The sequence below is a fragment of the Macaca nemestrina genome, chromosome 4, assembly GCF_043159975.1.
Source record: "Macaca nemestrina isolate mMacNem1 chromosome 4, mMacNem.hap1, whole genome shotgun sequence".
In the NCBI taxonomy this organism is placed as follows: domain Eukaryota; kingdom Metazoa; phylum Chordata; class Mammalia; order Primates; family Cercopithecidae; genus Macaca; species Macaca nemestrina.
In genome coordinates this window covers 148930303-148946211 of record NC_092128.1, presented here as the reverse complement: position 1 = coordinate 148946211, position 15909 = coordinate 148930303, and the positions used below count along the sequence as shown (strand labels likewise).

The 15909-nt window shown below is 47.1% G+C and overlaps 1 protein-coding gene and 1 pseudogene across 2 annotated transcripts in view; one reads left to right on the top strand and one right to left on the bottom strand.

Moving 5' to 3' along the window:
- Nucleotides 1–15909, top strand: part of LOC105497830 (lemur tyrosine kinase 2) — a 109876-nt gene that overhangs the window by 16719 nt on the left and 77248 nt on the right. The gene's annotated exons all lie outside the window — the stretch shown is intronic.
- On the bottom strand, nt 10244–11357 carry LOC139362501 (heparan-sulfate 6-O-sulfotransferase 1 pseudogene; annotated as a pseudogene).

The window sequence follows — 15909 nt, the reverse complement described above, 5'->3', positions numbered from 1 at the left end:
AAACAACATTTCAGTGAATATCTTTACGTGTGTGTGTGTATGTGTGTGTGTGTATAACTGGATCTCACTCTGTCCCCTAGGCTGGAGTGTTGTGGTGCAGTCATGGCTCCCTGCAGCCTCAACCTCCTGGACTCAGGCAGTTCTCCTGCCTCAGCCTCCCAAGTAGTTAGGACTACAGGTGTATGCCACCATGCCTGGCTAATTTATTTTTTATTTTTTTGTAGCGATGGGGTCTGGCTATGTTGCTCAGGCTGGTCTTGAACTCCTGACCTCAAGTAATCCTCCCACTTCGCCTTCCAAAGTGCTGGGATTACAGGCTGAGCCACTATGCCTGGCCTCCATAACACATTTAAACATGCTTTTCTCCTCTGCCTTCCATGGTAATGTGCCTGCCTGTGGCCTCCAAAACATCCTCTTTCCTGTTTGCTATCAGCTGTGTTTCTTTGTCCCCTCCCTTAAATGTTGTTTCTTATCTCCTTGGTTCTTTTTTTTCCTTCCCCCTTGATCTATTTTGTAAATTATATTTGTCAAATGATGCATGTAAATAGTTTTTAAAAATTAAATAGTTTTTCAGGGTTTATCGTAAAAATAGTGAATCCCTGTCCTGTCCCATTCCTCCCTATCCCTGCTGCAGGCTCCCAGTGGCAACACCCTGCAGCTCTTTTAGCCACATCGTGGGCTAATGTGCTTGTAGCACTGTTTGTTGGTTTAATCAGATACTGAGTTTCTACTATGCACAACGAGGATTTATATATTCACACACACATGTGCATTCACCCTTCTTCTCAACACACTGAAACTTCGATTAAATCATAATTCATTATTTATATTTTTATGGCTGCAAACATTATTTACGACTGACCCTATAGTGTTTGTGATGATTACAGTTCTTTTACTTTTGTTAGTTTTTTATGAACACATCATTAATCCATCCCATGTGCCTCGTCAGGAGCTTAAATCTCCTCTCCATGTGTTTGGCTGTTGTGTCTTGGAACCCTTGTGTCCCATGCCAGTCTTGCGGTGGTGTCTCTGCGGCCGCTGTCCAGCCTCTTGGGAGGTCTGAAGCTTTTAAGACTTCCTCTGTGTCTAGATTCTGACCAGTTGTAAAGCTGTGCCTTGGCATGAGTCTCTTTTCATCCATTTCATTCATCAACATGGATGCACAGTGGGCCCTTTGAATCTTGAAAGTTGTGTGCTTTAGTTCTGGAAAATTTTCTTGTATACATATACACACACACACACGTATGTGTAAATATGCACACACTTTTTGGGAAGAATGATCTTCTCTTCCTTCTCTTTGTTCTTTTTATCTAAAGCTTCTATCAGCAGATTGTTGGATGTTTTGGAATGAGCTTCTACTTTACTTCTGTTGATCTTTTTGTCTGTGTTCTACTGCTATGTGCAAGTAGTTTTCTCAATTTCATTTGATTTCCAGGAGGCCTCATCTCCCCACTTTTTAAATAGCCTCTTTCTTCTCATGAGTATACTGTCTCCTGTTATTTCTGAGAATATTATAGTTGGTTTTTTAAATTATTTTTTAGCCCCTGCATTGTCTGTTTCCCTCAGGTTCCTTTGTATCTGTTTGGGTTGGGCATTGTCTTTTACTTAAGAGGTTTTTCAAATGTCAGGTGACACTTGAAAGTCTGTTCCTGTTTCAGAGCAGGGAGTTAATAAATGGATTGGAGGTGTGCTCCATGCCCCTTTTCCCTCCAGCTTCACCTCGCATCTGCCAGCACGTCCTGGCTTCTTCGCCTGCTTTCGTCCCCTGCGCTGCCATGGAGTGGGAAGAGCTTGCACTCTGAGCCTCACCGTGTATTGTCTGACCTTGGAGAAGTTACTTTGCCTCTTCAGTGCTCCGTTTCTTCATTTTAAAATGGGGCTCATCAGGCACGGTGGCTCATGACTGTATCCCAGCACTTTGGGAGGCCAAGGCGGGGAGAGTCACTTGAGGCCAGGAGTTCAAGACAAGCCTGGGCAACATAGTGAGACTCCATCTCTGCAAAAAATTTTTAAAAATTAGCCAAGGGCGGTGGCCCATGCCTGTCATCTCGGCACTTTGGGAGCCCAAGGTGGGAGGATCACTTGAGGCCAAGAGGTGGAGACCTGGGCAATATAGTGAGACCCTGTCTTTACAAAAAATTAAAAAATTATCTGGGCATGGTAATGCACACCTGTAGTCCCAGCTACTCGGGAGGCTGAGGTGGGAGGATGGCTTGAGCCCAGGAGTACAAAGCTGTAGTGACCTTTGATCATACCACTGACTCCAGCCTAGGTGACAGAGCAAGACTCTCTAAAAAAAATAAAAAATAACATAGAATGGGGCTAATGGCACCACCTACCTCAAAGAGTTGTTATGGAATTGGAAGAGTTTAGAATACTGCCTGGAACATTGTAAGCAACATGTAAATATTGACTATTTTTATAACCCTCCTGGGACCAAATCACTGTCATTTCTTGCATGAGTTAGTTATAGTATCAGAAATGTGTTCCCTCGTCATTCCTTGTAAAATAACAATCTCCCCAGTCCTTTGTTCTCTATTCTCAGAACCTATAGTGGCACCTGTCTTATAAGATGCTTAGTAAATGTTTGTTGAATGAATGAATGTGTTGGTGTGGCTTTCTGACTGGTGAGCTTCACAGTAGGATGACTGTGCAGCCATTTCAGTAGGTGACACCCCTGTCCCATAACCCTCTTAACTGTCTGGAGGTCTTTAATCTTGGGCTGGATACCTGAGTATTTGGAAGCACCTAATTAGATACTGAATTGTCTTTGGGCTTATTTTTCTGGATAACATAAAGACATCAGTTGAAGCATTATCAAATAAGAAACCCTAGATGATCTTGCCTTTCTGTGCTGTAGAACCTTGTCAAGGTCACTGTTGTAACCAGTTTCTGGCTTAGTTTCGAAGATAGTACTTAAAAATTAAAACTTCATTGTAGAGAATTTTGAACATATGCAGAAGTAGACTGAAGAGTATAATGAATTCTCTCTCCTCATACCCAGGCCCAGCCATCTCTCACCGCCAGTCCTACTGCAGTAGTACCACTAAGTACTTCCTCTCTGAAGAGAGAGCTTGGAAGGACACATTGCCTAAGATTGCATTTCAGTTATATTTGCAAGAACTTAAGTTAGGCTTTAGGAAGCCAGAAGGGCTCTGAGAACATAGACTCCATCGAGGGATTGTAAGAGATTTGAAAGAAAAAGTAGACATGTTTTTCTAGGCTATTTAGGGTCTGCCCTACATGGGAAGTAAGAAGCAGACATTTAGCGCACCTCTCCCATCCTTTCGGCTGTATTGTGCAGAAGTTGGATTGGCTAAGTGTTGTGAATCCAGTACTGCCATTGACTTGCCTGCACATCTCTGCAGACGTACATGGGAAGTTGTGTGGCAAAACAGAATATCCTTCCCCTAGACGTTGGTGGTCCACTGCAGGGATGGTTGTGGGGGTGAGCCCTGGGAATCTGGCTCTGAGTCTCTCCTTCTGGGACTAGATGCTTCCTGTTCCTGCATCGGCTTCCTGGAGTGTGGAACCACCATTCAAAGCTGTTAAAGACATGGAAGCGCCGTGGATGACGCCATAGCTCAGCTATGCCAGCAACTTAACCAAGGTTCCAGTTCCCGGAATATCCAGCCCTTCATTTCTTGGGGTGTGGGGGCCCAGTTGTCTGGCAGAAGTCATTCAAGCCCGACGTTCTTTTGGCCACACCGTGCTGCCTTAGATGAGCTTTTCTGTAGTAGTCTCCATCCTAGTTAGTGTTTTAAAATGGGAATGAAATGGTTCTTTGGTAACAAATTTTAGTGGAATAGTCTGAGAGAAACCAGCAGCTTCATATAAAATGATCTCATTCGCAGGTATTTAATTAGCACTCAAATTATATAACCTTTCTGCAAGTGTGAGGGAGCATTTGGGCTGGCTGACCTTGAAAATCACTTTTGAACAGAGGAACATTTGCCTGTCTGTGATTAGCACACAGAGCGATCTGTTTTCCTAGGCTGTTGAGATTCTGGCTTACGGTCTTTGTGGAATCTCTGCTTCATGAACGGGATCATCAGTGCACTCTTTACTGTTGTGTGTGGCTGAGTATATTTACTGCCATGCTTCATTTCCCTTTTCCTTTCCAGTATTAGAATACCTGAGGGAGATTCTAGGTTGTTTAATGTTCTTATAAATAGATATATTGTTATGTTATGGCAAGGAAAACATTTTGTGACTTAAAATTCTAAGTACAGGAAACCTTGATGATAGATGGGTTTGTAAGTTTGAGGCGTTAAATAAAAATGTGTGATCTGCAATAATTGTTCAGTTTTTTTTCCCCAAGTAGTGTGTTGATGATTCATTTTACTAAGTCTCTGGGCTGCAATGCTACTTGTCAGGGTGTTAGAAGAGGAAGACAGGCTTAGCAGTCCTAATGTACTAAGAGAAAAAGGCCCACACGATGTGTTTTAGAGATGGGCTGTATGTTGGGACCATTTGGAAGGTTGCTGGCCCTTAGCTTCCCTCGGTTCCATGAGTTTTCTTTGTCTAATTCTTTGTCTAAGTAGCCACCATTGTCCATTTTCAGGTAGGCACAGAATTCTCCTATGCAAATTCCCTGAGGTGAGAGGGTCTGGGCAAAACAGAAAACAGGCAAGATATGTAAGGACCTGGCCCTTGTTTTACACTTGCTTTTCCAGTTAGAAGGCAGGATGCCCTCATGCCCATGCCTGTGCTGTCAAGGATAGACCCCTGCCAGTGGGATTGGCTTTCTTCAATTAATACATTGACCAATTCATTGTATATGTTAAAATAACTAAAGGAGTGGAATTGGAGTGTTCCTAACACAAAGAAATGATGCATGCCTGAGGTGACGGACACCCCAAATACCCTGGTGTAGTATTATACTTCACATGCCTGTATCAGAGTGTCACACATATGCCATAAATATATACACTTATTTGTACACTTAAAAATAAGAAATTAAGGCTGGGCGTGGTGGTTCATGCCTGTAATCCCAGCACTTTGGGAGGCCAAGGTGGTTGGATCACCTGAGGTGAGGAGTTTGAGATCAGCCTGGCTAACATGGCGAAACCCAGTCTCGACTAAAAAATACAAAAATCAGTTGGGTGCGGTGGCAGGTGCCTGTAATACCAGCTACTCAGGATGCTGAGGCAGAAAAATCACTTGAACCTGGGAGGTGGAGGTTGCAGTAAGCCGAGATCACGTCACTGCACTCCAGCCTGGGAGACAGAGCAAGACTCCATCTCTAAATAAATAAATAATAAATAATTAAAAAGGTGAAAAGGTTAGTAAATTGACACAGTGCTAAGGGCTGAGTTGTACCCCTCCAGGTGCCTCAAACTATAACTGTATTTGGAGATAGGCCTTTTAAACAGGTGAGTCCTGAGGGTGGGCTGTAGTCCGTTCTCACTGGTGTCCTTCTAAAATGGGGAAATTTAGACACACACAGAGACACCAGGGATGCACATGGAAGAAAGCGCCTTTGAGAATGCAGGGAGAAGGTCGCTGTCCATAGGCCGAGGAGAGAGGCCTCAGGAGAAACCAGCCCTGCCGACACCTAGTCCTCTAGGACTGTGAGAGAGTCAGGTTCTGCTGTTGAAGCCCCACAGTCTGTAGTATTTTGTTTTAGCAGCCCTAGCAAACTAATACACGCAGTGTTCAGACTAAAACAAATTTAAATCACATCTTAGATGGCACCAATTAAGATTCCCGTTTTGTTCCTAAACACATATTGGCCTAGAGGTCCAGGGGCTGTGGCTCTGCCCGTGTGTGGGGCTTTCTTCTCAGTCCTGTGCTCCAAGGGCTCCCTGGGGAAGAGGGTGCCTTTGGATTCTCGCTTTGCCCGCACTGAGTAGAATGCTCTGAAGGCCTCCGGTGAGACAAGGCTGTGCGAGAACGTGGTGCGTGTGGGTAAACACCTGTTTTTGAGGGAGACCATAAATGGAGGGAAATCCACTTTTTGAGGTAATGTATTTCTTAATAAAATACCTTAGTTATGCAGCTTAAGCAAAACGGGTACATGTTTGTGTGAGTTCTTGAAGACCTGGGGAATAAGCGTCGTGCTACCCCAATACAGTGTATGTTAACAGTGGGAAAATGTTCCCGAGTAAGAGTGTAATATTACTGAAGAATGCTTCTCTTATAATCCTATTTGTTTGACCCTGAAAATGTAAGTTTATTATTATTATTATTTATTATTATTATTTTTGAGACAGTCTCACTTTCACCCAGGCTGTCACCCAGGCCGTAGTGCAGTGGCACGATCACGGACCACTGCAACCTTAACATCCCAGGCTCAAGCCATCCTCCCACCTCAGCCTTTCGAGTAGCTGGGACTACAGACTCATGCCACCACGCACAGCTAAGTTTTTGTATTTTTTTGTAGAGACCCAGGCTGGTTTTGAACTCCTGAGCTCAAGCACTGGGATTATAGGCATGAGCCACCATACCTGGCTCATAAGTTTATTCAGTTTTGTTTTGTTTTGTTTGGAGATAGAGTCTCACTTTGTTGTCCAGGCTGGAGTGCAGTGGTGTGATCGTAGCTTACTTCAGCCTTGACCTCCTGGGCTCAGGTGAGCCGCCCACCTCAGCCTCCTAAGTAGCTGGGACTACAGGCGTGTGCCAGCATGCCTGGCTAATTTTTCACACTTTTTGTAGCGATGACCTCTCACTATGTTGCCCAGGCTGGTCTTGGACTCCTGTGCTTAAGTGATCCTCCTACCTCAGCCTCCCAAAGCACTGGGATTACAGGTGTGAGCCACTGTACCTAGCTTGTAAGTTTATTCTGTGATCCAGTGGGTTGGTTTTTTTTTTTTTTTTTTTTCCTGTTTTGTTCCCTTGCTTGCTTATTTTCACTTGCTTGCTTATGCCCCTTCATCACTGTCTCTCTCACTTTTTTCTCTTTTTCTTACCCCTGACTTCTACCTGAATCCTAGGCGCTGGGCCAGGCTTTGGGGAGTCATTGGTGGATTATACAAGGCTGGCCCATGACGCCATTCAGCTTGCAGCCTAGTGGGGAAGGCATATGGGCATTTACAACATGGAGTGACAGATTCCAGATGCAGGGTAATTGGGAGAGCACAGGCAGGGACTGCAACCATGGGCCTCAAGGATGGTTTCCGAGTTGAGCTCTGATGGGCATGGATGAATGGGGGTGGGGGTGCGTGTCATGGTAGCGTTTCTGGGTAGGGGAATATATGAGAATGAAGTGGCAGAAGATCATCTGGAAGGATGGAGAGAGGGTCATCGTAGGTCATAGTAGAGAGCTGGGGCGGAGTGCTGGAGTTGGGGCTGGGAGGTCAGGAGTAGCCAGGCAACGATGGATGCTGAAGCCTTGTTAAGGAGTTTTGCCATTACGTTAAAAATGGCGAGAAGCCGGGGGTACAAAATTCAACAAATAGGAAAGAATATAGCACACTTTGTCCCTCAGCCACTCCATTTCTATCTCTGCGGGTAGCTGCTGTTGATATGTGCACCTACTGATCTCTAGCTCCTCTTCGTTTTCCCTTGTTTTTATTTATTTATTTATTTATTTATTTATTTATTTATTTATTATTTATATTTTCTTTCCTTGTCAGGGTTTATTTCATTGGCTAACATTTATTCTCGACCTAGACAAAAACAATTAGATGATTATGACTTGCTTTTCCATCATCAACTTATTTTTTTTTGTATGAATAACCAAAAAATTTCTTCTCAACACTTTTTTTTAAGAAGAAGCTATAAATAAATAAAGCTTTAAACGATCCTACGTTCAAGTTAAACAGTTCCAGTTTCCAAAAAGTTCACAGCCATGTTTCGTAGGCAGTTCTGTTGTTCCTGGCTTCCCCCTCCAGGAGGGGACGTTTGCAGGTTTGGGGGTCCTGGTGACTAAGCTGTTAGGTCCACTGCCTGCCTGCTTCCGTCCTCGCAGCCCTGGGAGGGCCCTGGGTGGAGAGAGTCCTTACAATTTAGGAGATGCTGCTGGCAAAGGAACTGTTGACCCAAAGCAGGTGGCCTGAACGGGAAGTGCCAGGCTGGACACTCGGGGGCTGAGGGCACTACCCGCTGCCGCCGCCTCTGGACACCTCAGCCTGGCACTGGCCCAAGAGGAGACTGCTTTCCAAATGCAGCCAAAGAGACTGAGACGAGACCCGTGCTTCCGTGTGAGTTGGGGTGCGGGGCATAAGTTAACACATACTCCAATGTGTACAAAACAACCTGCGCTTGGGCCCATGTACCCAGAAAGCCCATGGCCAGGTGAGGCCACCTTGAGCCAGGGCCTCTGGCTGGGTGTCCACCTCCTGCCGGGAGGCCAAGGTGCCCCACGTGGCTTGTGCAAGACCCCACACTCCCCTGAACATGTTCCTCCTCCTCCCCGGAGTGCACCCACCCTAGTGTTGAGTGTCCCAGCAGATTCCCATTGACCCTGAGCTCCCTTTGAAAGAACCACACCACTGCATCCCCTTGGCACTCACTTCCTTAGTGTGATGCATCCACCCAGGGAGGTGGCACTGCGCTGGGCTGGCACGCTGCCCACCCTGCCCAGTTGACCGCCCTGTCCTTGGACCCCAAAGTAAAATGAGGCCAGTGTAGGAGGCCTGAGGGTGGGGCCCTTATGCCAGACCTCCAGGGGTAGGAACCTCATCTGACCACACCTTCCCCTTCCTGTGCTGCAGAAGACACTTGCTCCCAAGCCCGTGGTGACCCACATCTCCACCCCACGGTGGGGCAGCTGCGGTGGCTGAGTGAAAGGTGGGGCAGGAGAGAGGGCCCCCGCCAACCCCAGCCAAGTGACCTGCAGAGCCCACTGCCCTGCCTTTGAGTCAGCCTGCAGCCTGAGCACACCAGTCTGCTCTCTGGGGGACCCAGGGCGCCTGTGGGGGCTCTCGTAGAGACACCAGCCTGGCCTCCTAGGCATAAGGGATGGGGACAGGGCACAGGGCACGTGTTTACAACGGATATGCAACATGGCTTTTAGTAGGGCCATTGCAGCCAGTGGGGAACCCTGTGAGGCTGCTGGGAACAGAGAGCATGGCCAGCCTTTTGCCAGGGGCTGGGCAGCATGGGGAAATGCAAGGAGAGCCAGGGTGGAGAGGGCTGAGTATCTGGTGTCAGGGAGGCCACCTACAGCTGTTTTGTCAAGGCTAGTTGAGAATCTGAAAGCTCGAGTTCCTGTTCCTGGCCATCCAGAGCCACTGTGGTCCGAGGGTATGGCTCCTGGGCAGGGGCTATGGTCCCACGCTCCAGCCGATGGAAGCCTGATGAACTTAATCCACACGCTGGTGGCAGCAGTGGTATTTGAGCTCTTGAGTACGTGTCTTAGTGATGGGGCTGCGGCAGCCTGCTAGCAAATCCCAGTGGGTCAGAAAGGAGAACAGTGGCAGGGGAGCGCTCAGTCCCCAGCCCTTCCAGTCTGATCCAGGTCTGCCTGGGTGGTCACCTCCAAAGGCCAGCCAGGGACTCAGGCACAAGTGGCAGCATCCTTGGTCAAAGCCTCCCCACTCCTGGGCTGCCAGTCGGTCCATAGAAGGCCGGCAATGCAGCTTGGGCCTACTCCCCAAACCCCTCCTTGGTCTGAGGACTGTGGGGAGTGGGTGGGGCCTGAACATCAGCTTTGGGACCCAAAGCATGAAGCAGGACCATGGGCCAGAGAGGGGAATGGGCTTCCTGGGGGCTGGACTCGAGTCTTCTGTGCCTCAGATGGGGTGGGCCCTGATCTTGAGGGAGCTACACATGGGTGAGCTGGGGGCTCCCCAGGCCTTGGGGCATTGGGGGCAGCCAGAAGGGGAGCCTGGAGCCTGGAGCTGGGGCAGTTGCCAGAAGCTGGTCTCACTCCTAGTAGCCTGGACAGAGGAGCTAAGAGCAAGTGCTGTGTGAATAGTTGGTGAGGGAGACACTCCTGGCCTGACAGGTCCACTTTCCACTGTCCTCGTCTCTTGTGCAAACCTTCAGTTTTCGTGATAAATCCAAGGGGGCCAGGAGAGCAGGCACAACACCTGCTCTGGAGGACGTGCCCTGCCCTGCCTGTGGCATCCTTTGAGCATGCTTTCCTCTGACCCACTGGCTGCAGCTGTTGATTCCTCAAGCCCCCAGCCCCGCCCAGCCCCACTACATCCCTGTTTTTTTTTCCCCCCCAGGATGCAGCTACCTCTGTGGAGCAGGTTTGGGATGCTCTTCCCGTGACAGCCTTGGGTGGACTTGTTGTCTGTCCTGTTTTACCCCCCACACTCCCCAAGAGGCCTCCCCGTGGCCACCACTGCCACTACCACTTCTCAATGATGTGGCTCATGTAGTTCTCGTTGGGCACGAGGCCCAGCTCCTCAGTGTCCTCCCGCGGCAGCGCCTCCTTGGCCCGGTGCAGCAGGCGCTCCTCGCGGCTCCTCAGGCGCTGCTCCCTGCGCTCCAGCTGCGGCTTGTACTGGTAGGGCTGCTGGGAGAGGTCCTTGGCGTAGATATACAGCTGCATGTCCAGGTCGTTGAGCTCCTCGATGCGGCGGATGGTGTCCACGTCCACCTCCACGCTGCCCGTCCGCGTGCTGTTGTACTGCATGAAGGGCCGGGTGAACTTCAGGTTGAACGTCTGATCGAACAGGTACTGCGTCTTGCGCTGGAACTCGGTCAGGCCCAAGAAGGCCATGCCCTGCAGGTTCTTCTTGATGCTCTCAAGCAGCAGCTGGGCCCGCTTACCCTCGGGGATGAAGGACAGGTTGTAGTAGGCCACCAGGCTCAGGTCGGCCAGCATGCAAACCTGGCGGTTGTTGGCCAGGTTGTACGGGCAGTCCATGAACTCGTGCAGTGTGCAGCCCGACCAGTCCGTGCCCTCCTAGTAGGGCGGCAGCTCCTCGGGCGTGGGCGTGCGCGAGTCACACATGTGCAACGACGTCTTCCACGTGGCACCTCTCTGCACATGCCGCCACTCGCTCAGGTAGCGGGACATGGGGTCTCCTAGTAGGGTGATGTAGTAGAACTTCTTGGGCGTGCGCAGCGTGGCGGAGTTGCGGCGGTCCAGCACGCCGGGCACGCAGTTGGTGAGCTCGGTCCAGTCGGCGTGCAGCCGGCAGCTCCAGCCGGTGGAGAAGCCGGAGAAGAGCCAAGTCTCGCGGCGGTTGGGCCGGTAGCAGGTGCACCTCGAGGCCTACGTTCTGCACGAGGTGATGTCTGAAGGTGGTGCCACCGCCGCATGTGTCACCATCGCCTGGGCCCGGGCGCGGGGCCCCGACCCTCTGTGGCGCCATGGCTGCTCCCCGCCCGGCCGGGCTTCCCGGGCCCGACTCCGCTCCTGCTGGGCCCCGCTCCCGGCCCCGGCCTGCACAGCGCGCCCCTTGCCCCCTGCAGCCGCCTGCTCCTTGCCGAGAACGCTCCGCCCTTGTTTTCATGTAAACATCTATGCTAGAGATGGGTTCGATTGTGTCCCCCCTAAATTCATACGTGGAAACCCTAACCCTGGTGCCTCAGAACGTAACCTTATTTGGAGAGAGGGTCTTTACGGGGATGATCAAGTGAAAATGCGGTCATGAGGGTGGACCTCATCCAGTGTGACTGCTGTCCTTATATGTAACAAGAGGAAATTTGGACACAGACACATGTAGAGGGGAGATGATGGGAAGAGACTTAGAGAAAAGGCAGCCAGCTACCAGAAGCAAGGAGAGGCCTAGAACAAATTCTGCCACCACAGCCCTCAGAAGGAGCCCTTCCTGCTGCCACCTTGATCTTGGACTTGGAGCTTCCAAAACTGAGAGAATACATTTTGGTTATTTGAGTCACGCAGTTTGTGATACTTGGTTACGACAGCCCTAGCACGTTAATGCCCGTATCAGAAGTAAGCAAGAATATGGATTATAAATTATGATATCTGCTTTTTTTCCATTTAAACTTTTTAATTCATTTAATAAATGAAAGCTTCAAGCATGCAAGACATAGGCACTGTAATGAATTCCCACACAGCTTCCACCCAGCCTGAATTAGCTGCGGCCCATCTTCCTTCATGCTGCCCCCGTCTACTTCCTCCACGCCCTGGTGCTGTTTCGAAGCAAATTCCAGACATCATTAAGTAGGTCACGATCTCCAAAAGATAAGGACTACATTTAAAAACAAGCACATGACCATTATCACTCCAAGGAGAAATGAATTACATTTTCTTAATATGGTCAGTGTTCAGATTTCCAATAGCCTGAAATGTCATAATTTTAAAAATAGGTTGAATCACGATTCAAATAACATCCATATGTTGGAATTGGTGGGTAGGTCTTTTTAGTCTTTTAATGTTCGCCACTCTCCCTCTCTTCATCTTCCTTTTTTTACAGTTTCCTAGGCTTTTCTCCCCAAGTGTTTTTCACAACCTGTATTTTGCCGATTACATTCTTGCGGTGGTATTTAACATGTTTCACTATTCACAGTGTTTCCTACATATTGACATTTGGATCTAGGTGGTTGGTTAGATTCAGGTTTGATATTGTTTTTGTTTGCTTGTTTTGGGCAGTACTGTTTAATAGGTGGTGATGTGTTTTTCCATCAGGAGATACATAATGTCTTTCTGTGTTATCAGCTATTGATATAAATTTCATGTGTCATAAAATGTTATTTTATGTCAAATAAAATGTTATTTTGGATTAAAAATATGATTTAAAAACGTGAATTCTTAATTATTCTTAGCTTTCAGGCCATACCAAAACAAAAACTATGGGCAGGATTTCACCCAGTGGCCATAGTTTCCTGATCCCCGAAGAGGGCAACTGCTTAGACCACAGGGGTGCCAAAGTTCAATGTTACAAAACCGTGATACATTGTTTTCTAAGGTAGTTGTGACACCGGCAGTGAATAAGCAGCTCTACTTCCTGAAACTGGGGTCTTTACATTAGCAGTTCACTTTAAAAGAAACCAAGGCTATTTGGGGAAATGATTGATAGGAGGTCTGAAACAGAAACTATACAAGATATGCCTGGAACATCCCAGGGAGCAAGAACTCCACCCAGGCCTGCTGGGACCTTGTGGGAGGGCTTGGGAGCAAACCCCTTTAGAGGCCCTGCCTCCTAGAGACAGGACAATGGGAATGTCAATCAGAACAACCACAACAGATGGAAGCCTGTGGGTGCTTTAAATTCATTAGCTCATAAGGATATCACAAAACAGTGATAGCAGCTCTTCGAACTGGTCACTGCCAGAGGGTGCTAGTGAACCAACTCTTTTTTATTTTATTTTATTTTATTTTTTTGAGACAGTCTTGCTCTGTCGCCAGGCTGGAGTGCAATGGTGCAATCTCGGCTCACTGCAACCTCTGCCTCCCGAGTTCAAGCGATTCCCTTGCCTCAGCCTCCTGAGTAGCTGAAACTACAAGTATGCGCCACCACGCCTGGCTAATTTTTTGTATTTTAGTAGAGACGGGGTTTCACCATGTTGCCCAGCATGGTCTTGATCTCCTGACCTCATGGTCCCCCCACCTCGGCCTCCCAAAGCACTGGGATTACAGGCATGAGTCACTGCGCCCAACCACCAACTCATTTTTTTAAAACTGGCAAAGAAAGAGAAAGATTTAAGTATCTAGTCTGCCTTTTCCTTATAACTTGAACCACTGGGTGACCAAATAGTAAGTGTGAGGAAATTTCTCTTTATGAAAGCATATCCACTAGTGACTGAACAAGGGATGACAGCATTAGAATATGTAGCATTTTGTAATCCCTAATGGAGCTAGACATTGATCATCATTTCTTTTTATCTGTGGTCTTTAATTTTTTTTTTTTTTTTATTGAATCCAAAAATGGCTTCACAGACAACTCTTTAGTTAATTACATATGGGTCCAGTTTCATCTGAGGTTCTAGAGATCATGAATCAGACAATTAGGCTGGAGTTGTAATGGTTGAATTAATAGGTGGTATTCCTGGCTTACCCTGAGTCATTACTGAGAAATTGCATTCTCCAAATTACCTGTCTCTAAAACAGATAATTTGTACCTACCTCTTAGAGTTTCTCAAGTTTTCTGCTTGTTAAATCAAGTTCTAGATAGCTATTAAAATGCTTTGAAAACTATTAAATGAAAACTCACAGAATGTGCTGTAGAGATGCTGGGTATTTTTTAATCAGTGTCCTGGGTGAAGCATATGTAGTCCCCCAGACCTCAACTGGTGCTTGCTCTCAATTTGTGATGGGAAAAGCTGCCTAAATGTATGGTGACGCCTGTTCTTGATGTTCTTTAGTAGGTGACTGGCTCATTTATGCACTTCTCAATGCTGTAGGCTGCATGTTAAAGAAAGCTGTCTGTCTTCATCAGGTTCTAACAGCTGCAGTCAGGAACTGTGTCAGGGCCTGGTTTCTAGTTTGACCACGGCGGAATGGGGATTTTATTTGTGGTTCCGCAAGTCTAGAATTTACTTCCTCTCTGTGGTTTCTGCAAACCAGTCTCACCTTCCAGGCTATGTTTGATTTCCTCATTTTATGGAAGGTTTTTTTTTTTTCATTGCTAGAGTTTTTTTTATTTATTTATTTTTTGTTTGTTTTGTTTGTTTGTTTTTTTTTTTTTTAAGCACAGTGCTTTTGGACTCATCAAAATAAAAATACTTTAAAGTTTTAAAAAGGGGTAACTAAAAATGTCTACTTGAAGCTACCTAGTCAGTTTATCAGGCATTAGTTTTAATGGGACTGTTAAATACTGGGGTTGAATAAGTGTGGTTCACACTGAGGAAATCTAAGGGAGAGTAGGTGCCCTGCAGCCCCTAGCAGAAGTAAGTATAGCAGAGACCTAGGGCAAAGCTTGGCATAGTGCATTGTTCTTAACCTGGTTATACTCTTCATGCCTATCTAGTGACTCACAGAGAACACTTTCATGAATCAGATAATCGGGCTGGCATTCATGCAGTCCTTATCCAGTTGTATAATAAATGGGTAGTTTGTGATGATTTAAAAAAAAAAAAAAAAAAAAAACTCTGGGTGCAAGAGAGGAAAAAGTAATTCCAGATCAACTTTGCAGAGTTTGAAGAAGGATAAACTACCCTAATTAATGACAGACTTGGGTTCAAAGGACAGTGGGCTGTTTTTAAGTGTTAAAAGTCAACCACGTTGAGGCGGAGCAGTGTGGTTTCGAGGAGAGAGGAGCTTGCACCCGGCATACCTAAACTCAGCCTGGCCTGCCACTGTCCCACCTGGGTTCAAGGACACATCAGTTTCTTCATCTGCGACGTGGAGCTGGTCGTATTACCTCAGAGGTGTTGCGATGACCAAATGAAATAATACTGTATTTTATCAAATGTCAAATGAGGTTGATGATAAGTCACACCCTTATTTTTGTACCACTAAAAAGAAGAAATGCTGCCAGTTAAACTAATCTGAGGTGTGAGATGCACCTGAACTTCAGAGATGCAATGGACAAACTACGTCTTCTTTTTCTTTTTCTTCTCCCTTAACCATCCAAATGCATCTTAAAAAATCAGTAAAAAAACAATGTGAAAGTGCTTTGCTATATAATTCTCAGGAGTCACATTTAATGTTTGTTTTGTGAATCAGGGGAGTGAAGCACAGTTCTTCAGAAATAATTCCAGCAGTCTGGCGCAGTGGCTCATGCCTGTAATCCCAGCGCTTTGGGAGGCTGAGGTGGGAGGCACACTTGAGCCCAGGAGTTCAAGACCAGTCTGGACAACATAGTGAGGCCCCCATCTCTTAATAGAAAAAAAAAGAAGAAATTCCAGTGGGGAAGCACAGGCTTCACTTGTCTGGATGAGTGAACAGCTCACTGCAAGGAGGAAGAGAAGAAAATTGTCCCTCTTGGTCTTCATTCATAAGAATTGGCTCTCCGTGGCTCAAGCTCCTCACTTAGTTTAGGTTTTCCAGATGGACAAAAGTGTGTCTGTAGTTAGGGAATTCTTGTTCTCAGTGAAAGCTGACTTCCTCCAGATTGGTTTTAAGAGGAATCACCTAGTTACCGCCTGTGTTAAATGTAT